Source organism: Equus caballus, chromosome 7 (assembly GCF_041296265.1).
Source record: "Equus caballus isolate H_3958 breed thoroughbred chromosome 7, TB-T2T, whole genome shotgun sequence".
In the NCBI taxonomy this organism is placed as follows: Eukaryota; Metazoa; Chordata; class Mammalia; order Perissodactyla; family Equidae; genus Equus; species Equus caballus.
In genome coordinates this window covers 30,093,670-30,118,143 of record NC_091690.1, presented here as the reverse complement: position 1 = coordinate 30,118,143, position 24,474 = coordinate 30,093,670, and the positions used below count along the sequence as shown (strand labels likewise).

Sequence of the window (24,474 nt, the reverse complement as noted above, 5' to 3'; positions counted from 1 at the left end):
ACAGTGGATGAATCACTGGACCTTTCTCAGCCTCATTTTTCTTATCTGTACAATGAGAACATTAGTAGCTACTTCATGGAGTTATTGTGAGGCTAATGACTGAATCCACATCAAGCTCTAAGCACAGTGATGGGCACACAGTAAGCCCTCAGTAAATGTTAGCTGGCCAGCCCTGGCAGTCTGTTGGTTGAGATTGGGTGTTCTCACCACTATGGCTGGGGTTCATTTCCCAGTCAGGGAACCACAAGGAACCTTACCACCTGTCTGTTGGTTGTCATACTGTGGTGACTGCATGTTGCTATGATACTGAAAGCTATGTCACTGGGATTTCAAATACTAGCAGGGTCACCCATGCGGACAGGTTTCAGTGGAGCTTCCAGACTAGGAGTCAAACTGACTTGACAGCACTAACAACAACAAACAAGTTAGCTATTACCATGTTGTGGTTCAAAAGGTGACCACCTGGTCATTTTTCCTGAGGTTCATTTAAGTTGAGTTTTTTCATGAAGTTACACATATGGCCAATTAAGACTGGAGATAGTTGGTGGTCTTAAGAGATGGTTGATGGGGTAGACAGAATTTATACTAGCATTTCCGCTTCTCTTAAGAGCTGTGATAAGTATAACTTCTCAGTCCCTCTGTCGTTCCACTCTTTAAAACTTGAAGTGGCGATGTTGTTCCTCTTGAATAATGTGGGAGATTGACAAAGGAACCCATTCACTAGTACCTACAGTATTTCAACCTAGTACTTTTGAAACAGCAGCACACAAAAAGGGCAAAAGATGGTGTTGATTTTCTTACAGTTTCAGGTGAAAGTAAGGTATAGAGGAAATAGCGGGGACCTGCCTGGTTGCGAATGTGCTCTCATTGGAATACAGAAGACTGAGTCCCACATCTGCTTCTAGTTTGCTGGGTAGACTGGGCAAAGCACTTTGCTTTTCTATACCTCAGTTTCCCCAACTATAAGTGGGAATTATAATACTCATAGGATGATCAACTTGTCCCCCATTTGCTGGGACACTCCCATGGCAAGTGCCATGTCCTGGGAACCCCGTCAGCCCCGGGAAAACCAGGGTGGTTGGTCACCCTAAATATCTACCTCCCATCTTACTGTGTCCACCATAAAGGCAGCGGATACAAAGAGGCTAGCCATTTCATGAACTGAAAGGTATAATCAACTCAGTTCTGAAGATCTAAAGTCCCACAATAGTGCTTTGGGTTATTGGAAGAAAAACATGGTAATAGAGAATACCATTTCTTAAGTAAGAATATCACACTTTAATTGTTGGCGTATCATTTTAAAACTTCTTAGAAATACGTAATGTGACTGGCAAATTCCATTAATGGATATACCATGTCTTACATTATTCTTATATGTTTAAATACATGTGATTGAAAGTACTCACAAGCATATTTATACGGAACACTTAGGGCAAGTACACTGAGGTCATGACAAAGATAATTTGCATTGGAATGACCTCATTTAAACCATCCTTACTTCCTGAAACGTTCTGTTTTGCAACCAAGGCACATTTTTTAGAAGATTATCATTTACAATAAATTGATTAATGATTTGTCTTAGAAAACTTCAAAGGAAAATAGAATTGTTTGGGGAAAATGGCATAACTGACCATCTACTTGGTATCTGAAAAATAAGTGCATATCAAAGGATAATAGTCCATTGCTAGGAATTAACTTGAGGCAGCATCAGTGTTCAATAGATGCGCAAAAATATTAATCAGTGTGCACACTCAGGAATTAGAGCAGTTTCCAAAAAATGATTCACTTAGTTTTCTTTCATATCATATAGAGATTGTACTTGAGTGGAATTTTCAAAATATACAAGCTTGCATTTGCTTGCAAATTCAAAAAGTTTTTTGATAGACTTTTATTTGTGTTTTACCTAGTGGCATCTGACCAGAATTCAAGCCAATGTAAGATCTATAAGTGTCAGAGTGAAGATGCATAACAAGATAGATAATACATAAATAGTAGGTACTAGTAAAAGCATAAAAACAAGCAACTTCAGTCAAATTCAGTTGCTTACATTAATGGAGAGAAGTAATATTTATTTTAAAAATTAGAATTTTAAAATATAATGGCTTGTTTTTTGCTTGGCTTTTGAAATGGAACATGTAAACCTCTGAGAAAATGTTAAGAGACTTGAAGACCCTGAACATGTCCTGCACTTTTTCTTTATCTACCCCAGAGGACCTGCTGCAGCCTTGGCACATGGTGGACACTCAATAAAATCTCGTTAACTTGTATTGAATGTTTATGTATTAATAATAATTCAAAATAACATAATGAAACCAGAGTGAAAAGGGCATGGTCTACCATTCCACATTCAACTTTTCCCCAAGGAATGAACTACTTTACCTCTCAGATGGAAGCAAAGAGCTCATTCAAAAGCAGAGTTGAAGGCTGTTGGAGTTATTGTTGTTTATTTTTCCCTGGACAGAGGAGTAATTATGTTGGCTTCAAAAGGGCTTTTCTTCTACCTTCCATCATGGCAAGCTAGTGCAGAAAGAAGCCTTCATTCTATTCCTACATTTTACAAATGGAACCCCTGAGGAAGGAACAATTTTCCCAAGGTTATAGATTCAAACCTTCCCAGATCTTTGTTAATCTTCATTTAATTTTTCCAAATTTCACCAAATACAGCAGTAGGTAATTTTCTTGGCCCTTTTTTAGTTTAGGAGACTCCCTCCTCCCTATGTCTTGCCCTCCCATCCATTGTTATTCCAATCCCACTACTCCTTAAACAACTCTACTTCCTTCTATTACTTTCAAGTGGCATTTTCTTTGCTCTCAGACAACACACTTGAACCTCCACTCCAAAGTATCGAGCTAAAGGAATCTTCTAGATTACCCAAAGTGCTATATAAATATAAGTGCGATTCCTGCATTTTTTTCTTAGGCCTGCAGTCTTCAATATAGTGATGCACAGCTCCAGGCTTGTACTGATTTCTCTCAGGCTTCAGTAATGTGAGTCAAGGCTTTGCTCTAAGGTTAACTTAGCTGATGATGAGAGCAAGCCGAAACTTGTGAGGATAGACAGAAGCTGGAACAAATCGAGGTCATAGCTTGAACAGAACCTCCAAGAAGACAGATTGCCTGTGACTCTTAGAGCATCCTTCCTCCAACCGTAGTGATGCAGACTGAAAGTAGGAAAATGACAGTCTCCTTTGAGGAGCATATGAGGGCACAAAGATTTTTCAAAACTCAGCCCCACAGAGAAGAAATCTGCTTGATATTTATTTAAGCCTCTTCCTTTTAAATCTTGATTACCCTTGGCTCAGCTAGGTGCTGAAATTTATGCATCAGCGACAGGTGATTCTTATATAAGAATGGAATCTCGAGTGTGATAAATTTGGTCTTGAGAAATCTCAGCTCGGTTGCTGCAGATGGCAGTGTCATGACGGCAGAGTTAGAGAGTGGCGTCCTGCAGGGCTGTGGGCTGTCTGTGAAATGGCTACTCATTTCAGAACTGTCTGAGCCAATTCTTTGAGTGTCAAGGTCACAACCAAGGGGCGCAGCCCAACAGTTGGATTCACATTCATTCTAGCAATATTCTTTCCTACTCCCTTAGACCCTGCTGCTGACTCACTCCCACTCAAAGGTCCAGCGAGAGTCAGGTTGTAACCTGTGCTCTTTGTCGATATCTTTATAATTTGGGGTCTCTGTCTGTCCTGACTAGCCCCTGTTATGGGTGAATTCCATGCTTGTAAAGAATTGCTTATACTGTACAATTTTCATCAATCTGGTTGGTTTGGCCAAGGAGACATTTCTATCCACTCCATCCCTGTCAGGTCCTGCTACTTTCAGGGCACAAGTTCTTAGCCTTAGTTTTGAGGAGTCTGGAAATTCCCAAAAAGTGCACACACACACACAAATCGTGAACATATATGCCTCTTTCTAGGGAGAGCATCTACAGCTTTCATAAAATTGTTATAGAAGTCTGGGATCCAACAAGTAGTAAGAATCACTGCTGTAGATGAAGGAAATAGTCTGAAGCATCCCTGGTTCTCTTTTAACTAGATTTCCCACTTTGAATTTTAGATTGAACTTGAACACAGGTTAGCAACATAGGGCAAGCTTTGGAGTCAGATAGACCCTTGATTCCAGCTTAGACCCTGGCTCTATGTTTCCTGACTGTGTGAGCTTATACATGTCACTTCTCTAAGTCTCACATCCTTATTTAGACAATGGATAAAATGGGAAAAATATCACCTACCTTGTTATGCAATTGTGGGAATTGAATGAGAACCTGGTGTTGGTTTACTGTTCAATAAACTGTAGCTAGTAGTGGTAGGAGTCACATGGAACTCATGCCCCTGGAGCATGTAAAATGATGCCCAATGCCATGTGTCTTCCACTTTTTTGTATTTTTAAATCTTCTGCCTTTGTCTAATCAGAGTCATTAGCTGCCATTTCATGTTCTTCATATGCATCAACGTGTTTTACCCACCACTCTTAAGAGATGCCACATTCGCATCCTTTAACCCATCTTTTATGGGCAAAAGAATGATATTAACTGGGATTACCCTCCTGGAATCCCACTTTACAGGTATTAACTTTCCTTTAAAATAAAAATATCATGTTTTAGTAGCTTTAAAAATTCTTCAAAAGGCATATATAATGTATATTTTAGCTAGGGACAGTTTTTCTTACCTTACTTTATATGTAACAGCTTGCTTCATTTCCTAGCACATAGTAAGTGCTAGTAGATACTTGCTGAATGAATAGGAAAGAAAACCCTAACAAACTAAAAATAAGGGACGTATGCATGAGAACATTAGTTATTTTACATCATTCTCTTATGTATTCTTATTCCCTATTCTTTTTCTCTAAAGACCACCACAAACTTGACTTTTACCTTGGAAACTATGAAAAAGAATGGCTTTATTTGAAGACGTTTATCATCCTGGTGTTTTGTGCTTCCTTTCTACCTGGGATTTGAAGCCAACAGTATCCAACCTCAGTCACTCCTTTTAGAATCGATATTTTCACTTCAAATGTAAAGTCATCGACTAAATGGGGAACCCCATCTTTTTAGACTAGAGATGACAGTTTTTTGAGATTGGCAGAAAAATTTTTGAAGAGAGAACACACTAAGAGTGAAAAAGCTATGTTTATGAAAATATCATTAGAGCTAAATGTGATGTACTGGAAAAACGTGACAACAGATTTTACTGTATACCCATGAGATCTATATCTTAACCATATCAAGAAATACTATTCAAGGGAATGTAAAAATTCTTTCCATATATGCATTTCTGCTGGTCTAGCTCATTGCCTAATCCACAGAATGTACTTAATAAATATTTGTTGGATGGATGGATTTATATTACATTTTTATTATAATATAAATAACATTTATGTTATATTTATATTATGCTGATAAGGAAAATGCAATAGTCCTTCATGTAATGTCTTTATGAACATATTATCTCTGAAGCTCAGCTAACTGATAAACCATTACAAGAAAGTGCCTTCTACATCTGTTTTCTATGACAAATAGGAATTTTAGAGAATATGGTTGTAAGGCTTTTGAGTGAGCCTTTATGAGTGTGTGTGAATTGCTGTTTAGTTTGTTAGCAGTTGAGTTTTACAGTTACACCCATTCAGATGAACAATACTTTAGGAGCCCGCAACAGTCTTGTGGATGTGCACCCTTCTCTCTTTCTCTCAATCTTACCTTTCCCAAAAGAAATACCAAGCAAAATCAGAATGGCATTGGCCTGCCTGACTTAGGGCTGAGACCAAGTAAGGGCAGCAGCTTGTTCTGCAAGAAATCTCTAGAGCCTCTTGTCCCAGTAGGAAGACTCCCCTGAGAAGAGGTTAGGGGAAAGATAGCTGTGTGGCTAGGATAGCTATCTACAGCTGCCAGCTTCTTTATAAGGCATAATTGAACCTGGAGTACTGGTATCCAGAAGCCTGTGGTCATATGGGAGAACCATAGAAATAGGGAGGTCACAAGAACAAAAGAGAATGAAACAAAGAAATTATCACCCAAAGGAACAGTGCCTTCCTTCTTTTCTTTATTGCTCCTCAAAGCCCTGTATTCACCTCTGATTACTCAGTACTATATCTTAGGTGTGTTTCCCACATCACCACTTGGGCTGCTCTCTAATCCTCCTCGTGTTACAAAAACATTTAAGCAAACACATGGCATTGGTCCTTACCTTGTGTTTCTGTTAGGGAATGAGCAAAAATAATCAACATTTATTGGGCATCTCTAGGTGCCAGGTAATTTTACTTACTCTCCAACTCAACATGTTTTAGATGGGAAAAATTGAGTGTGAGGAATTTAAGTAACATATCCAGACCTGCCAGCTAAGTGACAGGACTAGGTTTCAGACCCTTGGCTGTCAGCACTTCTACATGGAACTCCTCAAGACAGATAGAAAATCCTGAGAAACTGAATAAAAGGACGTGCTTGGTGATAAGGAGTATTCTCTTTGAAGATTTCTTTTCTTGCTTCCTTGCATTCCTTTTCGAGACAGACCAACACAGAGACACTCATTTGTATATCGACATATGTGAGCTTCCAGGCTTTACCATCTTGCCTATTCACACAACAGCAAGGGTTGCGTTTCACAGATGTGGAGAACAGAGTCTATGACTGTACTTCTGCTGTTAGGCAGACCACCATGGTCACGGGAGGTGAAAAAATAGTATAGGAATGGATTTATAAGTGCCAGATCAAAGAGTTGTATGTGGCCAAACAAATATTGGAGTATCTTGGTTTTCCTCTTACCCATCTTGATGCTCAAATTAATTGCACTTGAGCTTGAACTTATTCTAAGACAATGCTATAACTCATTTCTGGATCCCTTTTTTAAGTAGCTTGATTTAGTGTTCAAGTGCCTGTGCTTGTATCCTGATAATTTATCAAATGCTTTTCTTCCTTATCCTCTAACCCTGTACTCTTCCCTACTGAGCTCGAATCCCAGGTACAAAAAAGTATATTGAATGCCAGATGCAAGTCAACAGATATCTCTGTGAAAACCAAGAGAAACAAAAGCTTACCACTTCCCAGTACTTGTTAAAGCATACTGAAACAGCTCATGTTGGTGCCAAGGTCAAGGAGGTCAGCCCACACTTGAGCTCAGGCATTTGAGACTGTCAAATGAGTCAGTGCAATGGGAATGCTGGGGTTTCTTGGCTGGATGCATGTCAATATCACTGTGTGTAAAAGATGTCTGTTTGCTGTACCAGTGTTTGCCATCATATTAAACCATCAGTTTAAAGAGTGACTAATGTCCTGAGTAGCTTTGTCTTTACGAGAAGTTCCTTGCTGCTGAAGCAGATGAATTTTATTGAATATTCTTTAGTGTCCTCTTTCCTTTCCTCATCTCTCCCTGATCATCCACTGTCTTCCTCAGGCCTCCTCTGCACCTCTACAAGAGGTAGTGTACTCTCTTCTTGCCCATTGGCAATCTAGCGCATGTGCAATGACTTATGCACCATCTGTCTTCCCCACTAGAGTGGACATTCCACACAGACCTGTTTTCCCACTCATATCTATATAATTCATCTGCAAGTCACTGGGGCCAAATACAATGGCTGGCACAAACCAGGCATTCAATAAATATTTGTTGAATGAATGTAGGATAGAATGAATAGAAAAGCACCTTGGTTTATTTTGCTGCATGTTTGGCTTCACTGAAACATTTGATTTTTTTCTTTTGAGTATCATTCATTCATACTGCCTCTCTGCCTTCCTCAATCAGTATTTATTGAGAGTCTTTGATGTGTTAGGCACTGGACTATATGCCAGCATGAGTGAAACATGGTCCCCTGTTCCCTTGGAAAGTCCAGAGTGGATTATACCGATCCTGTTGGTTCTGAGTCAGGCAGCCAGACTTGGTGAATCACCAACCACTGTGGGTGGAGCCTTGAAGTGGCTGTTTGTGGGAGATGCAGAGAAGGAAGACATTATTCCAGTCTTAGAACTCCCATGGCTCATGGGCTGGTGAAGAAATAAAATATATGAAATATATAGGGTAAGATATGCCTAGCAATAGGAAATAGTAGGGTACAGTAGAAATGGCTGGGGTGTCTTGTAGAGGTAAAACAATGAATTTTTCCCCAGATATGAAATCTCCCGGATACTTTTAGCTAGTGTGTAATATATATAACAAATATTTTTTCCATGCTAATGTGTGTTTGACACTATCCCAGGGCTGGGCATGCAGCAGTGAAGAAGAAAGATGTGAAACTCACCTCTGGAAAGGTGCAGGCCAAGACACCAATGTCTGACTCATACCTGAAAATGAGAGTGACTATGAATGGGCAGAAGTGAGAGTAACAAAGGAGGGAGAGGATGGGGAAAGTAAGAAAGACAGAGACCAATCTATGAGCTCTTGATCAGTCCTCTGCTTCTAGGTCGAAAGAATTCCAAAGATGGTGGCTTTTAATTCAGGAATTTTAACTTTCTCTCTTAGAAACTTTTTCAAGAAATAGCTTGATATTGTTGAGGTGACAATGTGAATTTAGTGGAAATATGAGAGATGCCTAAATAACTCCAGCAATCTAGATTATTGGAGGTCATGCAGTGTCCTAGGCCCTCGGAATTCATCAGCCCCAAATCTTTGACCCTGTGCTGGTATCAATAATCTTGATTTTCCTTGTATAAGGTATATTTCAAGGTTCCTCTGAAATGCCTTTAGACTCCATTTTTTGACAAAAGGATTCATCATTGCATGTGTGTGATTTAGTTTTAATCATTAAAGGGAATATGGAGCAGAGCTGAATAACAGAGAAACTCTGAAATTAAAACAATTTAAGAATTTCCAAAAGCGTGACTGTCTTGAATGGTCCTGAGTCACCACTTTATCAGGCTCCCACGAGGAAGACAAGATAGGCTCAAAAGACGATTATCTGCTATACATTTATAAGAAGAAGTGTTTGCTTTTATTGACCTAATGCTTAATATGCCTTGGGCGCAAGGCTAGGCACTTTCACATGCGTTATTTTGTTCGCTTCTCCCAATCACCTTGTGAAACAGATCTCATTATTATTCTCATTTTATAAATAAGGGAATTGGGGCTCTGAGTGAGTAAGGAAGTCACCGAAGACAATACACCTAATAAATAGGGTGGAGAACACTTAAATACAGATACATTAACTGCAAAGACCTTGCCTTAGGTTGAAATCTCTTTCAGACTATTCTTCTGAAGACTTAGAGCCATTTCTTAGTGACTCTAAGAAACTCTTCGCTATCTGAAAACTAAAGAAGGGGTTAATGCGGTTTTGGATTTTGTCTTCAAAAAACCTTTGGGATTTACTGGAGACTGCTATCACTTGCTATGTCTTGGTCTGCCACACATAGAACATGCTACAGAGTTCCTCTTCAAGTTAGCCGTCTGTGCTCTTGGCTTTCAATGTCCATGAAAATGACTGGACACGTTCTTTTTATTCTATCCATACCCAAAGCCAGAGAGAGACATTGTGTTGGCCTTCTTCAGTAATCTTTCCTAACATTGTTTTCAGTGTCTGTTCCAAGGCCTTCATATCACCTTCCCTTTTGTGTGTGTGTGCATTTTTTATATTATTTCTTACAGTAATCATATTACAGTAACATATTATAATTATAACACAAATATATTAAAATATAAAAATTTTGTATTTTAATCATTGAGAACCAATGCTCAGAGAATGTCCTTACTAGTTGGTTTTAGTAATTAAAGAATATAAATAGCAAGAGCCAATAACAAGCAGCTTCTCAATTTGAAAAGTATCCAGATGATAGCCCAGGGACCCAAAGACAGCTCAAACCAGGTTTGAATAGTCCATCTTATCTGGCTTATGTACAGGGCTACCTAAAGGCAGGGAATTGGATTAGTCATGGGCATAGAATTTTACAACTTAAAGGAGCATTTGAGATCCAACCTTTACAATGTAGAGAAAGAACTGAATTCTGGAAAGGTTATTCAAACAAGAAGGCAGAGCAGGATCTAAAGCAGTGACTCTCAAACTTTTATCTATTGATAGAAAGGAGATTCTTACAACATAGATTCCTGAATCACAACCCCAGAGACGTTGATTCAGATCAGGGCTGGAGCCCAGGAATCTGTATGATTAATAAGCCTCCTGGGTGATTTAGCAACTGGTGGGCCTGAGACCACACTTTAAGAAACTCTAATCTGGAATCTAGACCTCAGGACTCTTAGTGCAACTTCTTCCCAAAGGACTATGCTGCCTCCCTACATCAGAAAACATTCCAAACAATACATAAGAGTCTTTGTGATTCATATTAGTGCTCTTACTTCCTGGCTCAACAGTTAATTCGTGATTGCATCATTCATTGAATAGTTTTCTTTGACTTGATCAGTTAGCCCCTATGATGTGCCAGGCACTGTGCCAGGAGCTAGAGATACAAAGATAAAAGACACAGCTCCACCTCCAAGGAAGTCAAGAGTAGTCGCTGCCATTTCTTGAGCACTTTATTCATACGTGCGTCATACAGTTTATCTCATTTGCTTTCTCATTCCTTACCTTTAGATAAGCCTGTACGTAATAACAACATAATTTGGGAGTTTTTTCATATGTTGAGAATCATACATATTCTCTGCAACTTTTTCTTCACACTTAATATGTCTTAGAAGTATTTCTTTGTCTGTTGTTTCTTTATATATGTTTAGTCTTTATAATGGCTACAGAGTATTTCCCAGTATTGATGGACCATGTATTTAACCATGCCCATATTGACGAACATTAGATTGTTTATATTTTCTCCTATTGCAAATAGTCCCATGATGGATTCCAAAGTAAATATTGTTGTCCCTGTTTTAGAAATGAGGAGATAGAGGCAAGTTAATCCCCTTGTCCCCTTACAATGGCCAGAACTAGGATTCAAACGGAGGCCTGTCTGTCTCAAAGAATACAAAGTTACTTTCTTTTCACTGTTATGCCTTTTAATAATTGAAGTAGAATAGGGTAAACACTTGACGAGGTGGGTACTACAGAATCACCAAAAACCTAGCTGCCAATAGAACCTCCGGGTCATCTGAGGAAGGGACATTTGAGCAGAATCTAGGAGTCTTCTGGGCAGAAAGGGAGAAAGCCACTCTAGAAAGAGGGGTAGGTTTATTACAAACCAATCAACCACACATGTTGATCACCTACTAGAGGAAACCTGTAATACACACTTGTGGAGAGATTTATAGAAAGAAGACATGATATTTGTGCACCAGGATCTTATAGCATGATTTGTGTGTGTGCGCATGAAATTTAACAGAGTAATAAGCTAGTGAGTACAGTGTAAATAAATACCTACATCATTTGGCAGCTTTGGCAGGGCCCTGGAAATGAGTGGGCCGTGAGGTACTGTCTGCATGGTATGGCAAAGAAATTTCCCCTCCTAATAGCTCAGTTTCTTCCTCTGAAATGAAGAAAGTACTATCTAGTCTCTGCTTACTTGACAGGGGTGTTTCAAGGCTTGAATAATTTCTGTAAATGTTTTGAGCTCCTCCAAGGTATGTGTTCTGTAAATAGGAGGTATTAATAGCAGCTATCAGAACCAAAACAAAACTGAATTGGGCTGCAGTCATTTTCTGAGAAAGAAATACAAATGCCCATAAAGCATGAAGCTCACACTGGATCCGTCACTTTGACCCTTCTCTGGGCAGCCTGGGTCTCACGTAGGACATCGCAACAGCTCAGGCCCTGATCTCAAGTGGGAAAATTCGGGAGACTAGCTGGATTTTCCAACATTTAATTTCCCAGCTGATTACTATGATTAACAGCCCATCTGGCACAACCCATTTGTGAGGTATGTGTGTGCAGGGAAGCAGGACTCTAGTAAAGGCAGAGATCTAACAACAACAAAAAAATGCCCAGTGGAGCCAACACTACTTTGGAGACTTCCACTAAGATGTTTAAATAGGAATTTCATCATAATAGCATTAGTGAGGCCGATAGGCCATATGTTGTAAGAAAGGCAGTTAGGGAGTGAGTGTTTCTCTTTCTCAGGGCTTTTATGTTAGCTTAGTGAGGATTTGGTGCTACCTTTGTCTGCCATGGGTCTAGAGGGCAGTGAACATGCTAAGAAGAAAATCCAGCTCTGGGTTTCAGTAGCAACATATCAACATCTCTACCTGCAAACTCATGGAAACTAAGCACTGTCCGGGGAGACGCACAATTACACTCCTGCACAGGGGTGGCGGTGATAATTCTGGGCAGTGGAGGGGGACCCCTACCTCATGCTCCCATTGCTCTTACCTCCCCAAAGAAAGCTCTGAGCAGTGAGCAGAGGAAGCCATGTGGTAGCTCTCATAGCTTCATAGCCCCTTCAGTGTGACTGCAGTTCCAAATCTATCCACCGGCAGCTGATCTCATAAGCACTAATAGGACTTACAGATGTGTAGAAACTAAGGTTATGATGCTCAGCTGAGCTCCCTGATGGAATTTCTTGTAATGTTCTGTTACCCAGGGGATCCAATGTAAACCTGCTCCAGACAGAGTTTTATTGTGTTTTATTTCTGAGCTCCAAACGTGCTTTCCCTTTGGAGGTCAAGCCTCTAAGTCTCCTTGAAAATTCCTACCTCATAGGTAGAGACTCCTGACTCCTGTGGTCACCACTTCTGCTGGGGGCTCCAGGTCCACAAGGAAAACTCATCAGTGACTTGATCTTAATCCCTCACTGCATGTGCACAGGTCACTGAGAAACATCTGGTGGCCCTGACCCTTCGTATCCATTTGCCAAATGTATCGAAGTGGGGAGGAACTGAAGAACCCATCTGCAGTCCTCTGTGGTGATAGAGGGATGGACTAGGTAATGTCTGACTTCAGGAGGACCTGTGAGCCCTATCTATTTTGCCCAGTTGAAAAAGAATTGATGACCTCCCTACAACAGTTGGAAGATCTTCACCTCTACAGGCTGTTATGCTGAGTTTCTTTGGAACAAGTCTAGGAAAGTATCCTCTACTTCGTCTCAGAAATGTGAAAATAAAGCTGGCTTCTGCACAGGTTGGAATTAATACCAAACTGCCCTTTGGGAGATTCCTACCCTGTGTCTCAAGAAGGTGGACTTCGCAGCCCATAATGTGGGGTTCAGCAGAGAAGCTAGATGAATAGGTAGTGAGAAAGTCTCTGATGTGGTTCCCTTGGGCTTCTATCTCTGAAAATGGACTTTTGCTTTAATTTCTTGGACCATACACTAAAGCTTTACCTTCCTGTAGGGGCAGAAGTCTATTAGCAAATCTATGAATTACAGTGAGACTTCGATTACAGTGATGAAGCTTCCTCAAGGCCTAAGGATTTCTAGTGAGCTCTGTGGCTGAGTGTCCTGAATAAAGGGCAAGTCTACTGATTTTGGGTTCTGTTCAGCCAAAGCTGAATAACGTCCTAGCAGGAGGGAGCTCAGCAAAGTCAATGAGATAGGAAGGGAAGCATCCCTATCTCACTGTAGTGTCTTCTCCTTGCCCCTGCTTGCCCTCACCTCGCACCAGGGACCTTCAAAGCTTCAACAGGGGAAATGGTAATGCCAATCTGGACCGATTGCATTGCCCAGGGAGAGATCTCTGTCATAAGATGTATCATCTCACATAAATTCTAAGGAGAACTAGATTAGGATTAATGGATTTGGCATCCCTGCCTGCACAGAAATTGTTCCTCTCCATGAGTTTTCTTACCTTCAACAGAGACTTAGCTGTCAGTAGGTTTGCATGTCTCAGTGATTGGAGGAAGAGGATGGGAATTGTTTTGCTATTTTTTCTATCTTGCTCCAGTAACTTAGAGTGTACTCTAAAGAGCGTGTGAATAAAATCTGTAGGACCTATTTCAAGCATGGTAAAAATCAACCTGAACTCCCTCTTTAATTAGCTGGAATGTGCAGAAATAAAATGATAATAACAATAATACTTTCCAGGAATCCAAAAATTTATCACGTAGAGGCTGCTGAACAGCTCATCCTCATTGTCATGAGGAAGACAAAGAAATACTGATACAGGAAGAGTTTGGGGTCAGTCAGGAATGGCAAATAGTTAGTATGTGTTTCATCATCAGCCTCCTTCCCCCATGGCAGTCATAACTTACTGAACGCTCATGAAACTCTTTCTCACTGAGATCAGACAGGATTTCAGAATCCTTCTCAGGTTGAACTCCAGACAGCCTCTACCAGTCAGTCAGAGTTGGCATAAAGGGCTTAATTTTTAAAAATAAAAATAAAAATAAAAATGGTGGCATCTTGAGTTATTCATGGCATAATAAAACTGTTTCAAAAAGGGATTTTGAACTATATCTGTGGCTTTTGCCAGCCTTTTCTGTTTACAAATTATTTACATGGGATTCAAGACTCAACTTTCCACTTACTCCACCCATTCTTGTCTACCGCCCCAAAAATATCACACCAAAAGAAATGGGAAATATGATCCTGCTTTTATGAGCCATCCATGAGGTGATGTCTGGTCCATATTAAATGTCAGAAATAAATTATTTATGTGAAATGAAAATACAGAGATGTGACTATATTATGGATATTAATCGTCCCCAAGAATAGCAGCTTAACCACCTTGAATGCCCCCTGAGGGACACTAGCACTTTTTCAATTATACTTTAATAGCCACTTGCCTTGGGAATATTTAGAAAATATGTAAACATTTTACAGAGGACACTGAATTTGATGTTCTTTCTTCAAATCTTGAATCTATCCCCTCCTCAGTCCTATCCCATTTGTGAAAACAAATACGGATTCAGCGAGCACCAACAATTACCTCAGGTAATGGATAGATGGACTTTAGTATGTGTTTAGATAGATAGGCTAAAACCATTTTGCAGAATCAGGAGCCTATGACCTGTTATCTGTCATGGATGATCAGAGGTACAGGAATGCACGGTTGGATTAGGTTGACTAGAACACACTACTGGAGACCTTTCTCAGCCTTAACTGACCTCTGATGTCAATCTCCAATATGAGCATTTGGTTGCTTATTCTTTGGGGTTACCCAAGATAGCAGCTGCTAGAGGACACGTGGCCAGTGTTTTCTATATCTTGGGATTATAGGTGATACAAGATGGCTGACTGACAAGTAAGGTAGAATGAAAGAAGGGGCGCCATGAAATTCCTTCAGTCTGACCTAGGACTTTCTCACCAGTTTGGGGAGGGAAGGGGAATCTTGATGCTGCCATTGCAATAATATATGAGCTTTGCAAAGACACTTTCCTCTATGTCAGCTCTCCACAGCATTGTAGAGTAGTAATACCAGCTGGACTTAGGGGACAATTACTGAATCATGTGTAAAGCATTTTGCAGTCTGAAGCATTAGCTCATAAAAGATGGAAAGGCAAAACATTCTGTTCCTTACCCTGTATATGGGGCATAAGACTGAATTTCAGGGCAGAGTAAGGGAAGGTCAGTTTACAAAATGTAAAAGAGATGTGGTCTTTGACCTCAAGATTAGAGGTGACAGATTTGGATGGCAAATATATATATATATATATATATATATATATATATATATATATATGCGCACAGAGACACACAGATACACACACACATGGACCTATACCCCTGTTAAAAATAGAAGTTGTATTACTTTATACTTTAAGATGTGTCTGTGTAGCATTTAAGTTTGCCAGTCACTATTAATATGGCTATTTTTCTTTCTGCATCTCAAAGAACAGACTCCTTAAAGATTTTCCAATATGATGTGAAAAACCATGGTTTTTATCTGAAAGTTCTCTGAGTTGACTTCTTGCGCATCTGATGCAGTCTTTCTTCTAGGCTCACCTAGCTAGGTTAATCGTTTGTTTACTGGTATCTTTCCTTTTTCCACAAAGGATTGGCAGGGTTGCAGGGAGGGTAGGTGGTGCTGTAATAAAAGGTATCTAATATGTTTTCTGTTCTTTTGGGAATTTGAGAAAGCAGTAAGCCAACTTATAAAGGAAAGCGTTTTTTGGACAATCTAAATGGAAAAGAATCCTCTGTTGCAGGACCTAGTTGCTACATTGATCCTGTAAATTAGTTCTTCCTCTCTTGGATGATATAGGCTCATGCAGTTCCTAGCAAATATGTCTTCACATTAGGGTGAGACAGTCCTTCTATTTCCAGCAGGCAGGACGAATAGGCCAAGGGGCGACTAGGCAGGATTTCCCGGGGTTCGGGCTACTGCAGCTTCCTGGACAAATGAAAAAATGCAGGTGTCACTCCCCTGCCCCCAGGCCAACCAGGTCACAGGGTAATTGCCCTGTTGCCTGCTGGGATAGGCCCACCCTGCCCTTCTCCCTCAAGGTTCATTTTTCATTTTGATTGAGTCATGATAGCTTAGTGCCACAAAACGTCTGAGGATATGCCTGGTAGGGAAAAGGTCATAAAGGACTCCAGTGATCTCCCCTTCCCTAAAATCCAGGGCTCGGTTTCATGAGTCATTTGAAAAGGATGGACAATCAGAGCTGGTTGCAGGGTTATGTCTTTCTCTGCGTATGGCAGGAGTGAAATCTCCATCTTGCTAGCTGAAGAGTTGCCTGGCTGCCTTATTTCAACTGAGGCAGCACAGCTTGCTTTAGCTTTGAAGTGTGAAAGCCAAATAAAGGTTGGCAAAGGGAAGGGATAGAAGCTGCATAGCCTTCTTGGAGCATGAAGAGACACATTCGGCCCTGTGCACTGAATGCAGAAACTTTTCCCATCTCTTTACCAATCCCTCATCCATAGCCACCCTTGAGAATTGTGACTAAAACAGCACAAGCTTGGTTGGTTGCCCCTCACTGGAGCTTTTCTGTGGTGGCTGGTCGTCGGACATTGTGAACTTTAATTTGGGAATGAACCAAGCAGATGCTCACTCTCCAGCTATCTGGGTGAGTGTCTTGCTAATCTATCCATGAGAGCGACCAGGGACACACACACACACAACACAGACACATGAACACACACACACATGCAAACATACAAACACAAACATACACACACACACACAGATCTGACTTTGATTTGCCCCGGCGCCCTGAGCAATGAGTTAGGCTATTTATTGTCCTACCCCCTCTATGTCCTAGGGAAGATTTTAGAAATTCTAATACGGGAGGCTGAGAAAGGAAAATATTGGCTTCTACAGTACAAACATCTCTGTCCTGAAAGAAAATGTTAATTTTCCCCTAAATCAAATGTTGACATATATCAGCTGCTGCTGAAGATGTGTCACTATGGGAGACGTTCTTGCTCCGGATCAGGGATATTGGACTGGACTCTCCTCTGAAACGCTAGCTGCTTTAGAATCTGAACAGGTTTGGTTAAGAGGTTCTATGAATTGTTCCAGTTCGTTTTCAAAAAGCTGATCTCCGTGGGACCCCGTCCTGAGCAGGGGACAGGGGACAGGGTGCCACTTTGTGGAGCGCACTGTTTTCTGCAGAAGCTGGGCCCCCAAGTTGGCACCTGCAATGATTTAGGCACTGCTTATCTCTGCCAGGGGATATAGGATTTTAATTGGAGATGTGGGAGGAGGGGAAAAGGCGAGGGGCACGGAGAAAGGATGGAATCCACAGGCAAAGAGAAATTTCCAGCACTAGATGTTTTACCCGACCCTTTTCCCTCTGCCCCCAAAACACGCAGTCTAAGTATTCTTTGTTCAACACCTATGTTTAAAAAATTCCAAATTAAATTCCCCGATTATCTCTCTCTCTCTCTCTCACACACACACTCACACACACACACACACACATCCTTTTAACTTGTTAAGTTTGAAAGATGATGATATATACAACCAGTGTGCTTTGCCAGTCTGCACAGTGAAGGCCAAGATTAATGCAGAAGGTTGGTGCAACGTTGCCGCAGAGCAGCGTGATCAGAATACAAGATGGAGCAGAGGGGGAAAGGCCAAGAAATATGTCTGTGCTTGGAGTTTACACAAGTCTCCTTAGCAACTTGTCTGAATTTATTTTTCCCTTACTGTGTGTGGGTTTCTTCCAAACCCTGAGTGAAATGAGAGTTGAATTTCTAACCGACCCCTGTTTCTCTGCTTCGAGGGTGAAACTGTTTCACTTGGTTAGCCAGCCTGTCTCTCTCTTACTGGCTCTTTCTCCCCCCAAACCCTCCCCTGTGTAGGTAGCTCTGATCCTTTGCATTGTGACTTTGTGGACTGTTGGTAGCTTTCCAGAAATTCACATCTCCATGGGGGAATGAGAGAGCCTGTTTCTGATGGCCACAGCTGTGCAGATTTCTGCTGCAGCCTTGCAACTTCTAGTGCATGCTCTTGTGTGTGGCATACGTGTAAATGTGCCTGTTTATACGCCTGTGTGTTGTAAAATAGGGAGAAACAGCAGAGCTCACTTCCTCTTGACTATTTCTTTTCTTTTTCTGTCTTGCTCCTCTCCGTTTCTATCTCTCATCATCCCTCAACACACACACACACACATACACACACACCCAAGGTCCTGTAATTCTAATTGGGAGATGAATAGAAAGCTATTAGAAAAAAACCCCTGACTTTTAGAAACCTGGTATGTTGGATTTTACATGACCAGGCTCGCTTCAGGAGAGACTAACCATAAATACTGCAGTGGTTTTGCTGAAAATTGCTTTACCTTGAAATAACTCTAGGGGAGTAGAGGTGCTGCCTCATTGGAGCCGATGTTGAATATGAATTTTAATATTCTTCCTTCTTGCACCCTCCCCTTTTAGAGTCAGGGGAAAAAAGAAACCTAGCCAAAAAATGTTAAGGTTTGATTTTGGCTCTTTTACAAACAGATGTTGCTTGTCATTTTGTTGTTGTTAAGCAGGCACCAGATTGGACCAAGCAGCAGTGTGCATGCATGCATGTGTGTGTCTGTGTGTGTGCATGTGTGTGTGTGAAAGGGAGAGAAAGAGGGGAAAGAGGGAGGGTAAGGGAGAGAGAGAGAGGCTTGGGGGAGAGAAAAAGAGAGTTGTGGGGTGGATAAAGGGCTGGAAGGCAAAAACAGATTGATTTTGGGAAAAGTTGAGAGCAAAAAAGTAGGTAATATAGGTTAATACCTTTTTTCTTTCCAAACTTCAATTTGGCTAAGACTGTATAAAATCGTATTCTATTTGATAGTTTGCTGTTTTTCCAAAGTAAGAGGGAAATGTGGAAATCAGTAGACGTGGACGTGGAGAGCACTAGGTGAGAAAAGCTGACCTCTTCTAGGCTGAAAGGCAGGGAGAGGGTTGGTAGGCTGTTCCTGTGCTCCTCTCAGCAACTATACCTGGAGTCTATACCTGGAGTAGGTCGAAGGTCTTTACCTGGAGTAGGTCGAAGGTCTTTACCTGGAGTAGGTCGAAGGTCTTTCTGTCCCAGTGGAACTTAGTTTCTTGTGTTTGACGGTTGCTTCTTTTTGTAAGTATCATCGGGGAGGTTCCAGGCTCTTTTGTACTCTTCCCAGAATAAGAATCCCGTTGTCAAACAGTCAAGGTTCTAAGGAAATACTGACTGTTTGCGTATTGCACATCTCTTTGCTTGCAGGATCCGAGTAATTTAATCCTCAATTCTTTCCCAAGCCACCCTATACACTCACTTAATTCGTAGCTTTCTAATGCAATTGTGGTATACTTTCTCAAGAGCAAAACATAGCTTTGAATATCAAAGTGTTAACGTTGGCTGGCATAGAGGAAGCCTTGTGCAGCGTATAGTCCATGTACATTAAAGAAGTGAAAGATGTCTAATTTTCAAAATATGTATCTGACGTTCCATATCAGAACAAGTGTCTTCTTTTTTTTTTTTAATTTTAATTCTTTTAAAAACCTTCCTGGCTTTATTAACAGTATAGCTAGAAAGGAAGTTGTAGGTTGGCATCATTGTTTGCATTTTAGAAAGGAAGGAAAATTGTCATCCTGAGCAAACTTATTGCTTTCAAAAGTGAAAGTAGTCTGCTTAGCCAGCTGCACACGAAGCAACTTGTTACTGGCAGCCTCTTAGGCTTTTGTTTCATCGAGTATGTCAAAAGCAAATTTGCCTCCAATTTCTCACTCTTAAATGGTTGATCTCTGTTATACATCTGTTGTAAGTGAACATTTAGTGGGTTTAAGATTGTTTTTAAATTACCGAAAAACAAAAAGCCCACTACTCTGATAATCTGAGGCATCTTTTGTTTTAGCTCAATCTGTCTTATTCTATCATGCCATTTTTCACCTCTTTGTTCTTTAGTCCACCTAGCCACACTTTCATTTTTCATTTTACATAAAATATTTATTTTTTTAATACAGGGGGATGTGTGGTAGGACGATTATAAATATCAATTTCTAATTTTCCCTGAAAGGAAAATTTGCCTGAAAGGAGCACTAAAACCATGGCATTGCTTTGCCAGTCTCCTCCCTCTCCTGCTTCCTTCTGGTCAGTTTTTCCTGGGTAGAGAAGAATTAATTCTACCTAAGCTAGCTGGCTGTGGTGCCAGAAGCCTCTGCATTGCATGCTTGAGAGACGCTCCTGCACTGGGGTCCGGTATCCTGGTGGCAATATCGCAGGTGGATAACGCATGGGGTGACGCATGGCACCAGTGAATTTCTCTTGGAGCAGCAATCGTTGGATGTGCCTCTTTTGTTGAGGTGATTGGATCTTTCTACAAAAATCGAGGGCTGCAGAGGGTGAGAGAAAAGACATCAGGAAAACTGAAAAACCATAGGAGACCAAAGACTAGCTGTCACTCCTCTTCATGATGTCGGGGAGAATGCCAAGGGTAGATTTGAGTTTTCTCTCTCTCTTCCTTCCTTCTTTCTTTCTCTCTCTCTCGCTTTCTGTTTCATTCTCTTTCTTTTTCTCTCTTTCTGTCTCCCTCTCTGTGTCTTTCCTTTCTCTTTCTTTCTTTCTTTGCTTTATAAAAAGTTGCTCTATCCCCTCAGGACAAAGAAGGTCTGCTGAGATTCTGTACAAGAGGTACATCTTTGAAAAAGAAGGAGGGTGGAGGGCAGGAAATCTTTCTGCTGGTGCCGTTCTGCTGACATCACCATGGATTTGGTGTTCAAGTCCATAGCCAGGCAAAACTCAAATACATTTTCCCTTTTGCAAGCAGCTGCACAGTGAGTTTGCCTTCCATTAGTAAAGGAACAATGAGGGAAAAGCAAACCCTGCGTCTAAAACATGGCCAATGAAAGAACGTTGGAATGGAAGCCAAGAATCCTGCTGTGGTGGAAAGGGGATAGACTCATGAATCCACCACAATCAGATATTTTACTTCTTTCTAACAGCCCCATCAGCAGAGAGAAATAATGACTCCCGAATCATTTCAGAATCAAAAAGTTAAAACGATGTCTCAATGATGCTACATCATGCCAGGTAATGATTGCCCAACTTGATTATACCTTAACCATTCTTAATTATTGATAGCCTAGCTCTTAATCATGTTTAGCAAATGAGCGGTTTGGTATAAAACATTGGTATTTGGGAGTATTGCGAGACTTCACATTCCTATTGGATCATTTTTCTGGTAAAATCGTTCTCAAGGTCTGTCGGCAGCCAGGGAAATTCCAGGAAAAAATGCGAAAGTGACTTATTTGCAGAATCTTTATATCGTGTATAGTTCTGGAAAATGAAGTAAATGTAATGCTGCCCCGTGATTTTCTAGAATTACTTTTATTCCAGTTTTTGATGTTCCTTTTTACTCTTGTTCTGGCATTAATTTTAATTTAGCTTTACAAAAGAATTGGGTGACAAAAAGAAACCAGACAAAAAACAAGCAAAGAATCTTGATCCATTTAAAATAATTTTATTTTCCAGACACAGGCGAATGGTTTGAAGATATTGGCCTAGCAAGATGGCAACGGGTTTAAAAAATTCATAAGATTCATAGGATTCATAAGAAGTTACTTTTTTCAGGTAATGGTATTTTCCTATAATTTCCCAAACCTTCCATTTCCTCAAGTTTTGCAAATTTTTAGGGCCTGCTTGAATGATTTAATTATGAAGAATAACTGCACTTTAAACTTGATTTGTAAAAATAGCAACCAGTTTTATAATATTCGTAGCCAATGAGTAGAGCAGCCATGGCATTCAATTCTGTGGAGTTCAGAAAATGTTTTGAAAGTTATTACTTAACAGTGCTTATTTCTTTTGACAATGATTTAGGCAGAACTCATGTGAAACTATCGGGCACTGTCCATAAACTCTGTGACTATCTTGGGTAATTGAATTTAAAAATATGAGTATTAGAGGATTGTCTCTAAAAAGCCTACCATGTGCCCTGAATTCCTGGAAGATAGGTCTCATATAAATTGCATAATAACAATAATGGTGTTTTAACTTTCAGCCTAGATTGGTAATACTATAAGGCATTTTATGGAACTATACTTATACATGTGCAGTAACTACGATTTGAGCTCAGCTATCATGATATAGGTAGTTTTCTTTTAGTATTCCTAAAGGACTTTGTGCCGCTTAAAAATGTTTGATAACATAAATGATATATTTTCTTGATAAATTACTTTACACTGCTTTTGCTATTGTTTATAGGCATTAGCCTACATTTTCCAACTTAATTATTAGTGTTACCATGTAAGAGAGCCCAACAGAATCTTGGTTAATAAGGCAAGCCAAAATTTCCTCTGAAAAGAACCCTTATTTTTTTCCCCAACACAAAGAAGGTTCTTGAAGGAGGCATCCAATTAATATTTTTGGGAAAATACCTACTCCCAAACAAACCATTTTTCTGCTAGGTCAGTATTTGATTTTCTTTTTTTTCTGCAGCCTAGGCATCTTCTAATTTCTCTTTTATTTTCTGAAATTAAAACTGGATTGTTTAGAAGCTAACACTACAAACCATTTGGAATGAATAACTTCTCTGTCCTAAATTTGCCCAAAAAAAGATACAGAGATGGCCCCAATTGAAACACAGCATTGACCTCCTTTCTATGGACTTCAAGGGTGCAAATACATGAAGGAGGTGCTACTTGAATGTAAATGTGACACTTTGACAGATCTTTGTCCATTGCTAACAAATATTGTGTTCTATCTTTTTAATAAATATGATAATGACAATTAGTTCTCATGACTTTGGAAGCCTGGGCCTATTCCTTCCCATTTTAATAAGAGCGCCTACATCTCACGTGTTCCAGAAATCTTTAACAGTGTTCAAAGTGCCCATCCTCAAATACTTCTGGCTCCAGGCCTTTGTCAGAGGGATCAAAGGAAAAGAGACTTGAAGTTCATTTTAAAATTTTTTATTTTAGAAAGGAAATGAGCATTTTTAAATAAAATAAAATAAAGACCATTTTGAGGTGACTGGTTTGGATCCATTTACTTCCACTTGCTATTGTTGTTTCTTTGGATCTAAAAGTCAAGCCACGGAGCTGCAACTAAGTTCTTGGTTTTGGCACCCTTCACAGCGCCAGGCGGCTCCAAGCAATTGCAGCCACAGCTCAGTCCTGATGAAACAGGCGGCAGTGAAGTGTTGATGAGCAGTTGCGTCTCAGCCCCTATTCATTCTTTTGTTGGTTTCCCGTTCTCCTGCTTTCACCTTTCACCTTTGTGTATATAACAGCCTCCTCTTTTCTCTGAATAATTCCCAAATTTGGCTCTTTTTTGTTGTTAGTAGAGTCTCCCAGATTCTTGAGAACGGAATGAATGTTCATATGTCGAGGCAAAGGAGATAAAGTTTTTGTGAGCTAGGATCTATAGACATTGCTAACAAAAATTGAAAAGGTCTCTTTTTAGGTCCTGCAAAGAGCTGGAGGCATATGTTTTTCCCAGTGTCTAGAAAGGGGGACTATTTTGCTTTTCATCATGCATCCTTGAAGTACTTATGATTAAGACTGTCTTCAATACAATTCACAAAAGGAACCATTAATGAAAGTTCATTGTCTTGGATGTTCCATTCTTACAAGTGAACATTGGTTTTGAAGAAAGGATTTTATGTTGACAAATTAAATCCTTTTATAAGAAGACCTCAGAAACAGATTCATTCCTACATCCTGGAGCAATTTCGGGGGAAGAAATTATACAATTTCTTTTCTGGTTGAAGTTTTATAAAATATGCCCTAACTTGCTCATTGTTGGTGTTTGGACCAATAATGAGGGTGGGTATGAGGGTGGAGTGCAAACATAAATACAAACTTTTCCTGAAGATGAATCTTTCAATGTAATATAGCTGGAAATGTCCTCTAGAATAGTTTTCAGAAAATGCTAGCCTATTGGAGGTGTTTTATTCCAGCTGTTTTCCAGAATGCAAATAGAAAGGAAAAGTTCACCATCCCTTTTCATGTAATTACAGGTATTTAACAAAATGAGGGGCCCGCCGGCTGGTGTAGTGGTTAAGTTTGTGCCCTCCACTTCGGCAGCCTGGGGTTCTCTGGTTCAGATCCTGGGCATGAATCTACACACTGCTCATCGAAGTCACTGTGTGGTGACCTCCCACATACCAAATAGAGGAAGATTGGCCCAGATGTTAGCTCTGGGCCAATCTTCCTCAATCAAACCAAACCAAACCAAACCAAACCAGAACATGAATTTTGGCTGTCATGTTTCCCTCTCTCTCTGCCAACAATTTAAAAAATTTTCTTTATCCTGCTGATTTGCATACGATATCACTTTGCCC

The 24,474-nt window shown here is 40.2% G+C and overlaps 1 protein-coding gene across 33 annotated transcripts in view; it reads left to right on the top strand.

Moving 5' to 3' along the window:
• Positions 1–24,474, top strand: part of LOC102149777 (uncharacterized) — a 316,397-nt gene that overhangs the window by 175,927 nt on the left and 115,996 nt on the right. For 21 of the 33 annotated variants that reach the window (XR_011440837.1, XR_011440844.1, XR_011440829.1 and 18 more), the window contains one exon: positions 21,663–21,761. The exons of 4 other annotated variants lie outside the window; for them this stretch is intronic. The gene's annotated coding sequence lies outside the window, so the exon portion shown is untranslated. Of the gene's footprint in view, positions 1–21,133; positions 21,222–21,662; positions 21,762–24,474 lie in introns of all 33 variants that reach the window. 8 more of the 33 variants (XR_011440849.1, XR_011440835.1, XR_011440834.1 and 5 more) reach the window with 1 other exon arrangement.